Source organism: Netta rufina (genome assembly GCF_964035555.1).
Source record: "Netta rufina genome assembly, chromosome: 4".
Classification (NCBI taxonomy): Eukaryota; Metazoa; Chordata; class Aves; order Anseriformes; family Anatidae; genus Netta; species Netta rufina.
Genome location: NC_140127.1, coordinates 54,314,389 through 54,328,636, shown reverse-complemented (window position 1 = coordinate 54,328,636; position 14,248 = coordinate 54,314,389).

Below are 14,248 nucleotides of genomic sequence, written 5' to 3'. Positions count from 1 at the left end.
ATTTTGGAATACTTTGTCTGTTGTTTCCAGAACTTCCCTGGTAGTTCAGGGTTTTGTGGTGCTATTTAGGGTCCTAAGCCCAAGGTGTTAGTGTTTATTTTCAAGCAGTATCATTCTCCTAATCTCTCCGCCTCCAACAGTAAAAAAAGGCACTTAAGTAAGTAGCTTCTATTTACTTACACACACTCTTTTCCATATCTAAGTATTGTTTTTTCTACGTGCAACAGCTTTGCCAACACCTTAATCTGGAACACCTCCATCCTGCTACTTCAGGAACTCCAATAGCCATGTATCATCGGTTATTTGGATACTCACACATCTCAGTACAAACCACAAAACAATGCACAGGATTACCAAGCACAGAACAAACTTTGTTTCTAAATGCGAAGAACATAATTTCTTTTTGTTGCATATTTTCCAGAATAACACACAGCAGGCCCAGAAAGGAAGAAACTGCTCACTAAGACAGTGTTTTGACCACAAAATGCCAGCAATGCTGGGAGCTGAAGCCAAAGCCATTTTTTGTTTCAGTAGTTGCTAAAAGTTGCTGTAGTTTAAGCACTTCTAAAGACATGCTATAGATCTGACCCACCTATACAACTCAGTAAATTATACACAAATATTGATTGTGAAACTTACTGGTATTTGTGGATCTGAGGGTTTTGCTTATTTTGGTTTGAATGCGCTTTAAATAAAACAGAACTAAATAAATACGATTCTGTGATACACACAATCAGTGAATATCTTTAACACTGGTTAGAAGATAAATACTTTATCATGTCTTACACTGCATGTTTTATCCTTACTACAGCCTTAAGCTCAAGTGTACAGAAAAAGAGAACTCAAGGACCACCTTATCCAAAATAGTAAACTATTTCAAATAAATTAATATCAATAAAACTTCGTAACTTCAACTGTAGAATAATTCACACAAATACAGTTTGTATAATATTACATATGAAGATGCAGTGATCATATGTATGTGATATATGCCCGTTTGTACATTGACTTTCACATCGGTAACTGTACCACTATGGAAACTTAAGTAAAAAGAAGTCTTAATGGTTAGTTCACATGGTCACATACATCCTGCAAAACAAAGCTTTTACTCTGAGCAGCAGGGCAAAATAGATTGTCCCATAGTATTAGACAGAAATAAGTATTAAAGAAAAAAAAAAAAAAGAGGGAAATTTTGATCTTTCTTAAATAAAACTGATTCTAAGGGCGCTGTCATATCCTCTGATATAGAGTCACACAGACAAAAGCCACTCAACACATTCACGCAAATTGGGAGAATGCTATAGTGGGTATATGAAGTAAAGCTTCTTGGAAGACACTTGACTATTCAATTTTACAGAAATATGCGTAAAGTGTCCAAATTGCTATGTGGAAAAAGCAATACAAGAGAATCCATCTGGGCTTCTCTTCTAAGAAAATATGCTTTTGGCATGTGATAAATTGCCATTTGTTTTGGACATCAAAAGCCTTACATGGGATCATCCAACTTTCTTCCCCAGATGACGATGTTTCTCAAACTCTTTTCAAAATGATTTTCCCATCCTTCCTTTTCTCCTCTTACAGAAGGAACTTAGACAATGAGGTAGAAGAACTCAGAGTGGCATACCAGGTCTTTCTGTTTTGCAGAAAAGAGCTGCTACATGGCCTCCAAGACAACATTGGCACAGAAAAAAATACATAATTTTCAGGATGCTTCCTCACATGGAGGATATGTTCTTGAACCTAACATTTTAAAAAACTGTGCCAATTGATATGGCCTCCATTCCATGATTTTCAAGTTGGAGAAGTCTGCAAGACATCACTGATTGGAAGATGTATGCAGATAAATAAATCTATGCTGAAGCAAGCCAGCCAACTTTTAACAAAACACACAAACAGAAGGCTATAGCTGAATATAGAAGTACTCAAATGAGTGTTTCTCATTACTCAATACTCAAATGAGACTTTCTTCTTCCTTTTTAAGAAAACTACTGATGCCAGCCTAGAGAAATCTTCCGAAGTACACAGCAAGCCAGTCACACTTCCAGTGATGAGTTCAACAAATACAAGGAAGTTCAGGCTTGCTCCCAGCTTCTGCTAAACCACACTAAGTTTCAAATAAATGTGGGGTGAAAAAAAATAAAACAACTGCTCTAGGATTTACCAAGGAGCAGAATTAAATCTGCTGGTGGTCAATTTCACCCTCCCATTGGGCTTGACTGCATACAAACTGGCAAGATTAGCAGGCTTAAGAAGTGTAGATCATTACAGATCTTTCTTTTCGGCATGCCCCCCAAAAAAAAAAAAAAGAAAAAAAAAGTCCTCTGAAGTGACCATTTTAAAGGTGTCACTTATTGAATTAGCATTTGGGTCAACACAGAGCAACGTAACCAATGGCAACCAGCACAGTTCCTTGCCCAAAAGCAGCGAAGTGACTTAGTTCAGCACGATTACGAAATACTTTCGAGCACATCCTCCGCTCACATAGTTTCCTCGTTCTTTTTTTTTTTTTTCTTTTTATTTCAGAAGGCTTCTGTTTCAGAGGAAAGCTCGGCCACCTTCGCCGCCTGGGAGCGAAAGCTGACGCCGCCAGAAATTCCTGTGGAGCAACTCGCGGCGTCGGGAGCGCGGCGCGCACCGGGGCGGCACCGGCCGGGCGCACTCGGGCGAGTTGCTGCGGCGACACGGGGCTGCCACGTCCCGGCTCTGCCTTTCCGATCAATAAGGGCATCCCAGCGCTGTTGCGCTCCGCCACAGCAACTTTCACGCACCGTCCGGTAAAACTCGCAGGCAGCTTAACGAGAAGCCTGCGCCTAACTTCACAGAAAGTACCCGGAGTAAATAAATACACCACAAAGCGCCCTACCTCGGCTGGCATTTACATACGGACCGTTAAAACAATTAAGACGAGAAGCACACGGGCGGGGAAACGCACGCTACCTGCCCACCAGGCTCCATCTCCCCGGCACCCCCCTTACCACGACACCCCCGGGCACCCCTAGCCCATCCCGGGGAGCCTCTCGAGCAGGCCGGGTCGAGCCGAGCAGAGCCGGACCGGGTGCTCCCAGCCTTGCGCCCCTCGGCAGCTGACTTACCTCCTGGCGACGAGCAGCCGCGAAGGGGAAGGAGGACACGGCCTAAGACCGCTTGGGCTCCCTCCTCTCCCCCTGCTCGCTCGTTTTCTCCTTCCTTCCTGCCTGCCTGCCTCCACACCCCACCCCACCCCCGCGCTGCTCCCCGGCGAGCCGCGCCCGCGGCGCTCCGCTCCGCTCCCTTCCCTCCCCTTCCCTCCCTCCGGAGGCGGCCGCACCTGGGCTGGAGAGGCGGTGTGCTGCCTCCGGAGCCCGGCCGGGGGCTCGGGGAAGGCTGCCTGCCCCACAGCACGGCCCCGGAGCACGACCCCGGGGTTCTCCTTTACTCCCCCGGGGCGCGGGGCGAGATGGCCGCGGGGCTCCCCCTGGCCTCCCCGCTGCCCTCCAGCGGAGCCTCGCGGGGGGCGCAGCGCCCTCACGCCTCGCTTGGCTGGATGAAATTAGGAAGCTTTAAGTAAAGCGTGTGACTTGCCCCGCTTCTAGGAACTCGCCCGCGCCCGTGAGGTAGTGACACGCTGCCGAAAGTCGCGTTTTATTACACTAAACGAGACCGAAAAGCGCTTTGACGCGCTCCAGCAGCCGCCCCCCCTCGCACCGCGTGGGCCCCGAGCTCCTCGAGGTGAGGCTGGGGATGCCCCGGGGGCCTCTGCTGAAACAGCCGAGGTCTACCCCGAAAAACAGGCCAGTAAAGCCCTCCTTGGGAGCAAGTAAACCTGCGTTCTTCTGCCTGCTGCAAAGATTGCTTATTGCATGCTAACTATAGCCTTACTACGTAGCCCGACTCACACCGAGGCTGTTAAAGATCGTCAGAGGCTGAGGAGTGCCATGGTAGTAAAATGAGGTTTCAGATCACAACTTCAAACGTAAGCAACTTTTTCATTCTCCAGTTCCCCACTGCAACAAGTGGAAGGAGTGAAGTTCAGCATTACAGAGCCAATCCTACCCGCGCTCAAACACTTCTGAAAATCCTGCTGTGCACCCTAGCTATTAAATGCCTAAATACCAGTCTACTAAAAAATGCAGTTAATTTAATATCCCAAACTTGTATTATGCAAGCGAATTTTATGGTAAGAAAGTCCTACACCAGTGCAAACTTTTGTTTTTGCTTTTTCTAGGTAGCCTAAAGAAATTCATAATTTTCTTGACCGACTTTCTATTAATCATTTTGCTGAGCCTGGCTCAATGTCATTCCCAATCATTTGCAAATGGACCCATGTATTTCCAAACCAAGTTGCTGCACAGATGTGACTCAGGTAGGTACACAAACACTCTTTTTGGCCATAGCTTTTCTGGATTGTAATCTAAGGGCTCACAGATTCATCCGATTAGAGATTTGCCTAAAATCCTGAGCTAAGCCTAGCTTCCTTTCAGAACAGTAAGAATGCCAATGAATGCTGACTTAGAAAAGGATTTTTAACCACAGTAATTTAAAATATTTGAAAGATTCATATCTTGAAAACAACAAAAGGCTTGCCATCTTTGCAAGGCTTACCTTGCCATGCAAGTATCCACTTCATTAGCTGAATTTGCTTCACTGGGCTGAATTTCTCTTTCCTGCACATTTTTAGGTATGGCAGTTGAATAATACCTTTGAACTCTTCTCTATCAAGAAAGTCCAAATCCTTCTATAAAATGCACCTCTCCTTCTCTTCCAGGAGACCCATGTGATTTGCCCATGTAAGTGGACCAGCAGCAGAGACTACAGAAGACAGGCCTCTCGCTGTTTAAAACAGCTGTCACTCTCACACAGAATTCACTAAAAGAGGCTGTCCTCAGCATATTTACATTTGTGCAGTAATAGCATCTTCCCCCAAAGCATAATGTGGTGCTCTGCACCCTGACACGCTATGTTTCAACCAGAACTAGCCACTTTTCTTTTCTTGACCACTAGATGAGAACACAAGATCTGAGATTTTTTTTATTACTGTTTTTTTTTGGGGGGTGGGGGGTGGGAGGGATGCTGTTTTAGCAGTGTAATTTATCAGATTCTAAGAAAGTTCTCAAGTCTCTGGTTTATCTATGGCACACAGTTCTCTGTAATGAAGCACGAAATGGCAGCTTTCTACCATTGTGGTAAAGCAAAACTAAAACTAACTAAATAAATAACCTTTTGCATATATAAAAGGAAACCACAACTTCTTAGTTCTGATGTAACTCAGATATGACATAAAGCACAGTACTATTCTAAGGCTTGTTGATATATTTGAGTTTTGTAAATCTGTTGGCAGGTTTAACAACTGCAGAGATTTTATTAACTGATAATTTCCTTGGCCCATGAGTTTCTATGTTGCTATCATGAAATTTTTTTAGGTCAGTAATGTTTTTTAAGTAGCTGAAGATTTGGTTTAGAAATTCGTGTTAAGTGGAAGTTGCAATACTTTTGCTATGCCCTTTAGAAGGGATTCGTGCCTTTTGTATCCTAAAACACATATGGCCATACAAGAAGGTCATTCATAGTGAACGCAGTAAGTTTGCTTTCCTGCTCAGAATTATGATTACATAAACCTTCAAGATAATCTTGTTTTCCAGCAATTGAGATTCATCTGATTATTTTTAATATGATCAGTCCATAAGAATAACCAAGTAAGTCTGTGTTTAACTGAAGATGGAATATCATCTAAATTGTACAGGAGTTTATCCATACAATATGAATGAACCCCAGACTTCCACATTCCATCTGTGTGGTCTGTTATAAGGTAAAGCATATATTTGCTTCACTATTGTTCACTATTGTATTGAGCTTGTAATATAACTTATTCAAACTCGTCAGCCATTTTCCAGTTTTCCAGATATTGTCATTTTTGGATCTGTCTATCTTTAAAACTGATCAGTTCTCTTGCTGTGTATTTTGGATTTAAGTACTCTAACTGCACAAACAGCAAGCTGCTGAGATAAATAAGGGCTTCCTTTATTGATCGTGTACAAGTAGCTCTGATAGTGTACACAAGATTTGGCAGCTATCTAAAAATATACAGAAAAGCTGAGTTTGTGACTTTTTATATAATTATTTAACTGCTGTAAAAACAGCACATACTCTCATTGAATACAGTCTGAACAAGATACAAAGAACAACTTTATAAACTTGGTCTTCTACAATCTTTTCAGTCTTGTTATCTTTAAAGCAGAAGTAATAAAACTCATCCACCAGTCCCTCAAGGTGTTGAGAAGATTAAACTTACTTAGTTTTTGGTGTTTTTAAGCATTATAAGAAATTAAATGTTACCTACATCTCAAACAACCAGCAGATGAATGCCAACCAGCTCTATTATGATTGGAGCTTCAGTACTATTGTTACAGTATTGTTACTAAAATATCATGAAAACTAACCTTGGAAATTAAATCATGTACTGTCATTGTTAAAAGCAGAATTCTAGCATGAGGTAACATTTCACATAGGATAAGACACAAACACACAAAAACAAAACAAAACAAACACCTGTAAAGACTCAGAAAAAAAATAATTGATAGGACTGTAGTTAAGAATGAGCGCAGGTTTTGAGAAATCTAGGTTCAGTTTTTGTATTTGTTCTCAACTGTTTCTGTGGCTTTGGGATTTATATTGGCCAGTTGTTCAGTGCATTATAACTTTTGTATGTCTCGCTGGACACCAACCTGCGTTTCAACTTAGACCTATAAACTAGTTCAACACATAGCACATTTTTCAAATGTAACTGTGTAATAGTCAATCTGATTTCCAAGAAGCATCGTAGATCCATCATTTGTATTTTCAGACTATCACTTTATAAACTAGTTGATGTTATTCCTTGCAGGTGTGACAGCATAGTCATTGTGGCTTTAGTAATCTTATTTCATTTACATTTGACCTTTGTCTCTGTTTTCTTAAAACTACCGATGGACTCATGCAGTAGTCCCTTTAAGTTGTTCTGATGTTCATAATGCTGCTTTTGAAACTAATGACGTAACACCAATGGAACAATACTGTTTACTGATTAGTTTTACAGCATACTGTTTTGTTTTTTTCTTTCCCTCACCGATGCAGGTGACAGTTATGTTAGAATTAATTTTCTGTCTCATGTATTGTATATCGCACTTGAGTGCCCATGCAAAGTCCCCTGAAGGTAAGAAGCTATTTGGATCAACTGAAATACTCTGAGAATAACAAAAACAGTAATTAGGTTTGCTCCAAAAGCACTTCTCCTATTGCAGTAAGGGGTTAGTCAGAAATATTAAATTTGACCTCACTTTCAATGGGAGTCTGCAAAGATGGCAATTCAAAATACATCCTTGCTACAATGTGAGATTTCTGGAAGGTCCACCCACTGCCTTTGGCCAAAGCACACCATACAGCACTTCCCTGGACTAATACCCTCTATGTCCCAGCTCTTAAGCCAGCACCTGAACTTGCAGATACTGCCCTGTGGGTTGGTGACCCCCACTTTCACATACATTTTTATGGGCTTCAATCTGCAGGCAACATGAGAATTTTGCCTGCAGTACTGCTTTATTTAAATTCATTGTTTATGGGGAAGTAAAAGCATCTTCAATGTATAAGACTCACCTGAGTTCACAAGCCTGAAAATGAAAACAGCAGATTTATTCTAGCAAAGCAAGAGGGTTAAGCTCTTGCTTCAAATGAAAGACATATAAAAAAATCAAATTTAAAAAATACCTGACATCAATCTCTCGCTCCAGTTGTCACTTAGGGTTTCTCCAAGACATCTCTCACTAGAAAAGCTGCAGGGGCAGCTTCAACACTTTGTTTTCAGAGTGCCTGTGTTCAGTGTGGGACCTCATCCTGCCACTTCTGTCTCTCATTTATATTTAACAGTTTTCTAGTGGCTTTTGAATACAAATGCAGCTTCAAAACGTGGTAAATTCTTTTTATTTCTTTGCTATTGCTCTCATTTACGGGACCTTGTTACCTTGACATAACTTCCTGTCATCTTTGAAAAATCTAATGGAGCATTCTTAAATATATTTGAAAATGAATCCCTCTGAGAAACTTTCCTACACATCAGAGCAGTAACTTCTCCCATATTCAACTTGTGTGCTGTTGACTGAATTGTAATGAATCATTAGGTTTTATCTACATAGCACTGGTTTTCTCGCATTCTACAGAAACCACATATGGCACATTTAAAGATGCTGTTAGTTTTAAAGGTCACTCTTTCATATACCTCCTTCCCACTTTCATTTTACTTGTTCCTTGCACAAATTTGGCATGGAAAGTAATGAAGCATACTAGACATCATAGAACTATTTTTAGGGAAAAACTTTCCAAAGTACAATCACAGTTAAAATTGCATATACTTCAATATAATTTCATGTTTTTTCTTTAGGTCTGGTGAAACACATTATATCTCTTATGTTTTCTCTTTCCCCCCAGACAAACAAACAAACAACTCTCCCGCACACACAGACACTTCTAATGCTATTATAGAGACTAAACTGGAGGCTTACTGTATCTATAAATAATACCTCAGTAGAAAACGTTTAATGAAGAAACCCCATCTGCGCAAGAATAATTTCCTGTTAAGTTACTAGATTAAGGCTGAGAAGTATCAGGAAATTACATGAAATGGGCTTTAGGTAGTTAGTTAAAGTCATTTGACTTTCAGTCTCTTTCCTAAATAACAAATTGAGTGACAAGCTCAAACACAAAATGCTAAAAGTAGCCAAGCCAAGCTGGGGAGGCAACCTACTCACAGCATGCTGGAGAGGTTGATGTTGCAGCAGTGACTGGTCAAAGATGTTGCTCTAATCACTTTACTGTGAAGTATGTTACACAAAACTGTGAGACCAAACTTCAGTTGTTTCAGGCAAACAAAGGATGGCATAAGTATTCTGCCCAAAATCTTGAATTTGGTTGCTATTTTAGAATCAAAGAATGGTTTGGGTTGGAAATCTCAATCAAATAGCTTATAAACGAGCTCTGCTGAAATAGGTCACACTAAGCCACTTACATCTGGATTGACCTTGCTACTTTTTCACCTTCGTGTGCTCAGCAAATTTTATACTTCTTTTAAAGATTGCATTGTACCAAGGGTATCTCTTAAGAGCAATGAGGTCTTAAGTCCATTGTTGAGGAGAGCAGTATAACTGAGAAACTTTATCATTAGGAAAAGAAACAGCATCAAGTGAAAACAACACTTTCATGTCATGTTTCTATGATCTCTCCCTTTCTAAAGTTTAATTAAAATTGCAATTAAATAAGTGTCACCTCAATATTGGATAGGAAAAACTACAGTTTTTCTTATATAATTAAATACTAACATTAAAACAACATCAATCATGTTTAATAACTACAAAATATTATTGCTGATCACATCAAAATGCATTTTTCTTTCAGGAATTAATTTTTCCCAAAGGTTATAATCAGGTTATTACTTAATCTTATAAAATGAGACAAACAGCAAAGAGGCTGTGGAAATTATGAGCTTCTCCAGGTAAACAGTTAATCACGCTTCTGGCCCCTCAGAGACGCTGGTAATCTTGTACTTTCCTTATGAAATAAGTGGAAAGCCAATGTATCACACAAAGGCTTGATTTAAGATACCTCAATTTTGTATGCACAAATAAAAAACTTACACAAGATCAAAAGTTTCACTACATCTTTTTGCTTTATGCACACTGTTATGGAAATCAAATTACATATTCTGCTCAGCTACCACAGTTCAAAACTTACCCCTTACTCCATTCTGAGCATTTGCTCAGAATTCTGGAGGCCTTATCAGTTCTTGAGCACAGAGTGAAATGAAAAGGAAATAAATGCAAAAATAAAGGAAATTCTAGTTTAAATTAATGAACTAAAACCATTCATTGCCATTTCTACAGTACACCAAAGGTCTATGTGAGCACAAAAAAAAAGATGTAATGAAAACTGATTAGAGTATTTCATTCTATAGCTAGGGAAAGGCCACTTTTTTTCTTCTTATCTGCCATCTAAACTCACTTCTCTTGCACTTTCAAGAAATTGTCCATTGTAAGTGAATCATCAGTAAAAGTGGTTTGTATTTCTTTCATAAAACTGAGGTACAGGAAATGCATATTACAGCTCATGCTGGATTCCAGGCAGAGTAGGTTTCCAGCTAAATCAAGATTATCTCCTGTAGAAGAATGCACATAGGACAATATAGTGTATGGATTTGAGAAGTATGTATTGCTATTTTTATCTTCCCTTTCATTCTTAGATTTTTCAAGTACTGATTAGAGGGACTAGAAGTTCCTCTTGCCACTCATAGTTATATATTGCTATTTTTATCTTCCCCTTCATTGTTCTCAAATTTTGTAGGCCTATGTTCAAGTACTAAAGGACAGATTAGATGGCATAGAAGTTCCTCTTTCTACCCAAAAGTCACCAAAGATGGTGAGAACTCATAATGCTGAGTCCCAGTCTGCAATCTTGTCCTATTTTTGCTGGGAGAGTTAATTCTTCTCACACTAGCTGGTATGATGCTATGTTTTTGATTTACAATAAAACAACAATATTTTAGCTGTTGCAGAGCAGTGCTTACACAGAGGCAAGGACTTTTCAGCTTCTCATGCCAGCATGGAGTCTGGGGGTGCCTCCCATGGTATTCCATACCATCTGACGTCATGCTAAACAATATATAGGGGTGGCTAGCCAGGGTGGGGGGGCTGGCTGTTCGGGGGTAGGCTAGGCATCAGTCATCGGGTGGTGAGCAATTGTATTGTGCATCACTTGTTTTGTACATATTATTATTATTACTACTACTACTACTATTATTATTATATTTTCTGTCCTAATAAACTGTCTCTACCTCATCCCACAGGCTTCAGTTTTCTCGTTTCTCTCCCCCATCCCAGAGAGGGAGAGGGGAGGGTGAGCAAACGGCTGTGTGGTGTTTAGCTTCTGGCCGGGTTAAACCACAACACCTACGGCCATGGCTATGCACAGTTTGGCACAGATCATGGTTAGCATGTTCTAGAACATGATCCCATGTTCTGCATGTTACCTCAGCATAGCTGAGGATGGCTTGGTTTCTCTACATTGTTTACCTGAAACCTCCACAGAAGCTAACATAAATGTAAAGGCAAATTCAGAGCCCACAGCATCATTTAGCACAGGCTCTGATTTTCCTACCTACTATACGCTGGAGCTTTGCCTTTCATACCATTAGGCTCATCCACACTGAATCACTGGCATTATGGCTTAACATCAAGTATTGGGACAGCACTAGAAAAGATATACCTTTCTAATCATACTTTTTTTTTTTTTTTTTTTTTTTTTTCCCTGTAATTACGTATTCCAAGGTGATTATGACTTCCTTCAAAGCATCCAGCACTGGTCATTATGGTGTAGTGCTAAATGGGCCACCCACAAGAGCAAATAATGTAATTCCTATGGCACAGTACATCTATGGCACCATCTTTGTTTCTCTTACACTGTAATTATCTTCTCACTTGGGCCTTAGAATACGAAAGACAAGAAAAAGAAAGATTAAACCTTTATACGTATTTTTTAGTATGAAAAGATCAATAAAAACAGCAAAATGCATTTATTGTTAGGTACTGAACTTTGTATTATACACAGAATATAAAGATAGAATTTACTTTGTCTGCATCACACAGTCTAATCTTTTCCTAGCAGAGCAAAGTCCACTTTGTTATCAGCTATGCAGCATTGTTAAGGTATTCTGAAAAGAACATGTACATTCATCTGCTAAACGATAATAACTGTATTTAAATGTATACTTTGATCCCTATTTTTCTAAATTGTATATGTTTTTCCTCATACGTCCAAGGCCATTATTTAAAATGGATGTGAAAGCTCTTTTTTAAGGACTTTTTGAATAGTTAAGAGAATATAGTTAAAAGTTGAAGTAACTCAGGTATATAAATTGTTTTAAAACAAAGTCCATCATGGAGTCAATTTTCTACTGTATTTCTTTCTTGCTAATGTAGGTTTGCTAAAGAGTAGTATCACTCTTCAAAATATCAAAATTCAATGGAGAACTAAGCTCTCAGGATGAATGCACAGCTCTCTTGTTATTAGTTCTTTCACAAAATGCAAATAAAAAAAGAACCCAAGAGCTGAAAATATACAATTTAGAAACAATTTTACATCTACCGCAATTTTTCTTGCACTTACTTCTTTCACATTGTCTCTTGATTATTTGAATTTTCTACCCTTTATATTACCTACCCAGGCACAGGGCCCCATTTTGACAATGGGGTTGCAGGAGGACACCCACATGTCTCTTTACCTGTGAGTCTGTTGTAAGACTATCCACATGTAATAGTAAACACAATAACTGTGCCTTCATCTTACCCCTAAGAGCTTGATTCTTTTTCAGCTAAAGGATAGATTTTTTTGCAGGAACTTCCAGTGAGGCTGGGACTATTTTACTAATTTCAGTAACATTTGCAGCATACTCAGAAAGCTTCAGACATTCCCCAGTTATCATCTGATCTCACCCGGTGAGGCTGGTCTGGGCCACAAAGGCTTGTAGGGCCCTGAACACTACAACCAGATTTGATCGCTTTGGGCAAGAACTTGTGCCAAGTAATAAAAGTCTAATTTATCTCAAATATATTTATATTGCTCAATGCCAGTTCAGTACATAAACACAAGCCTTAAGTTGTAATACTATCCATTAAACATCATCAAAGATAACTAATAAATTCCAGATACATAATTTTTCATCATTCTTCAAGTAGGGAGAAAATGGTGAATTATTAGTAAAATACCACAAACAGGCTTTCATTGACTGTAGGCATAGATCAGGATTAGCACCATGGTTAGCACAACTGAAACTCTAATAGGGATCTATTTTTGTTTGACTGAAACTATGTTTCTGCTATATAAATAGCTGAACTTAAACACCTTCAAACAGATCATCAAACAACCTAACTACATGTATATATGCTCTTTACTACTGTTGAGTAAAAAAGTCTGAAGAGTCAACTGTAATGAATGGCCGTTACTACTTCATTTTCCTTCTAGAGATCTGATGTATAAACATGCATATAAAAGTCAAATGTCTCCCAATAGCAGTGCTTGTGTAACAAGTGCTTCAACAAGTATGTAGCTCACCTAATTACCTATACAGTAAATTCTTATACAGACCTCTGTAGGACAAACAATTATACCATGCAGTACTTTATATTTTTACAGAAGCTTTTTGCACTCAAGTTTAGAGAAGATCAACATAATTTTTTATCTCAAAGGATTGGTATTGTTTTTTAAGCTACACGTTAAAAACTCAAAATAGTTTCTCATCTCCTATTAAATGTAATTTAGATAAATGTCTTTTCTAAACTAATCTTCTCTTTCAAAAATGCATAGAGGATTTATAGAGATAGCATGGATTAACTGAAGCAGGAGTTACATATTTAATTCTTTAACTCATCAAAGCAGTTTGCTTATGGCAAAGAACATGAATATAGATCAGTTCCTGTCATATCTTCTAAAATCATGTTTATAAAATGTGTTGTAGTAGTAGCTTCTAGAAATCTCTGCAACATCTGATGAATAGTCATATTCTGGCAAAGGGCCATTTATTAGTATCTATTTCACACACAAAATTTAGTTTTTTAAAAAACAGATCTTATTTGAACATTATTCAAACTAACTTTTTTTTTTTTATTATTTTTATTTTCTAAACTCATGTCTGCTAATTGATTTAGATAGTCTGAAGTATTCTAAACAAATACACGTACTGGAAAAGATCCAGAGCTGATGAATCCCACTATACTATAGTTAGAGGAATAATATAGAAGCATACCAAGAAAGTGGTGTATCAGTAAATACAAAACAAGTAAGTAAGTAAAATCAGTAAACACAAAAACAAGTAGTATACAGTAAACACATAATAAAGTATTTTTATTCCCCTTCCTGTATTATCCTTACACATCCTCAAAAATTTGAGTGAGATTAGATTTTTCACTTCTTGTACATGAAAGTATATGTTATTTTCAGAGTTCCCTTTCTCCTAGGAGTAACTTAGAAGAATGTAGTGCAGCTGGACCATTAGAAACGGTAAACAGGTTAGTGATTCACCTACCCTTTTGTGTTAGCTGTGCAGAACACTCAGTGTGATCAAGCAAACTATAATGAGTCAAAAGGAACTTTCCTTTTGAATTTAATAATTACAGCTGGTTTCAGCTCATACACTGATTAAAGACAGTTTTTATCTTTCCTAGTTATTTTTAGCATTTATACAGTGCTTTACATC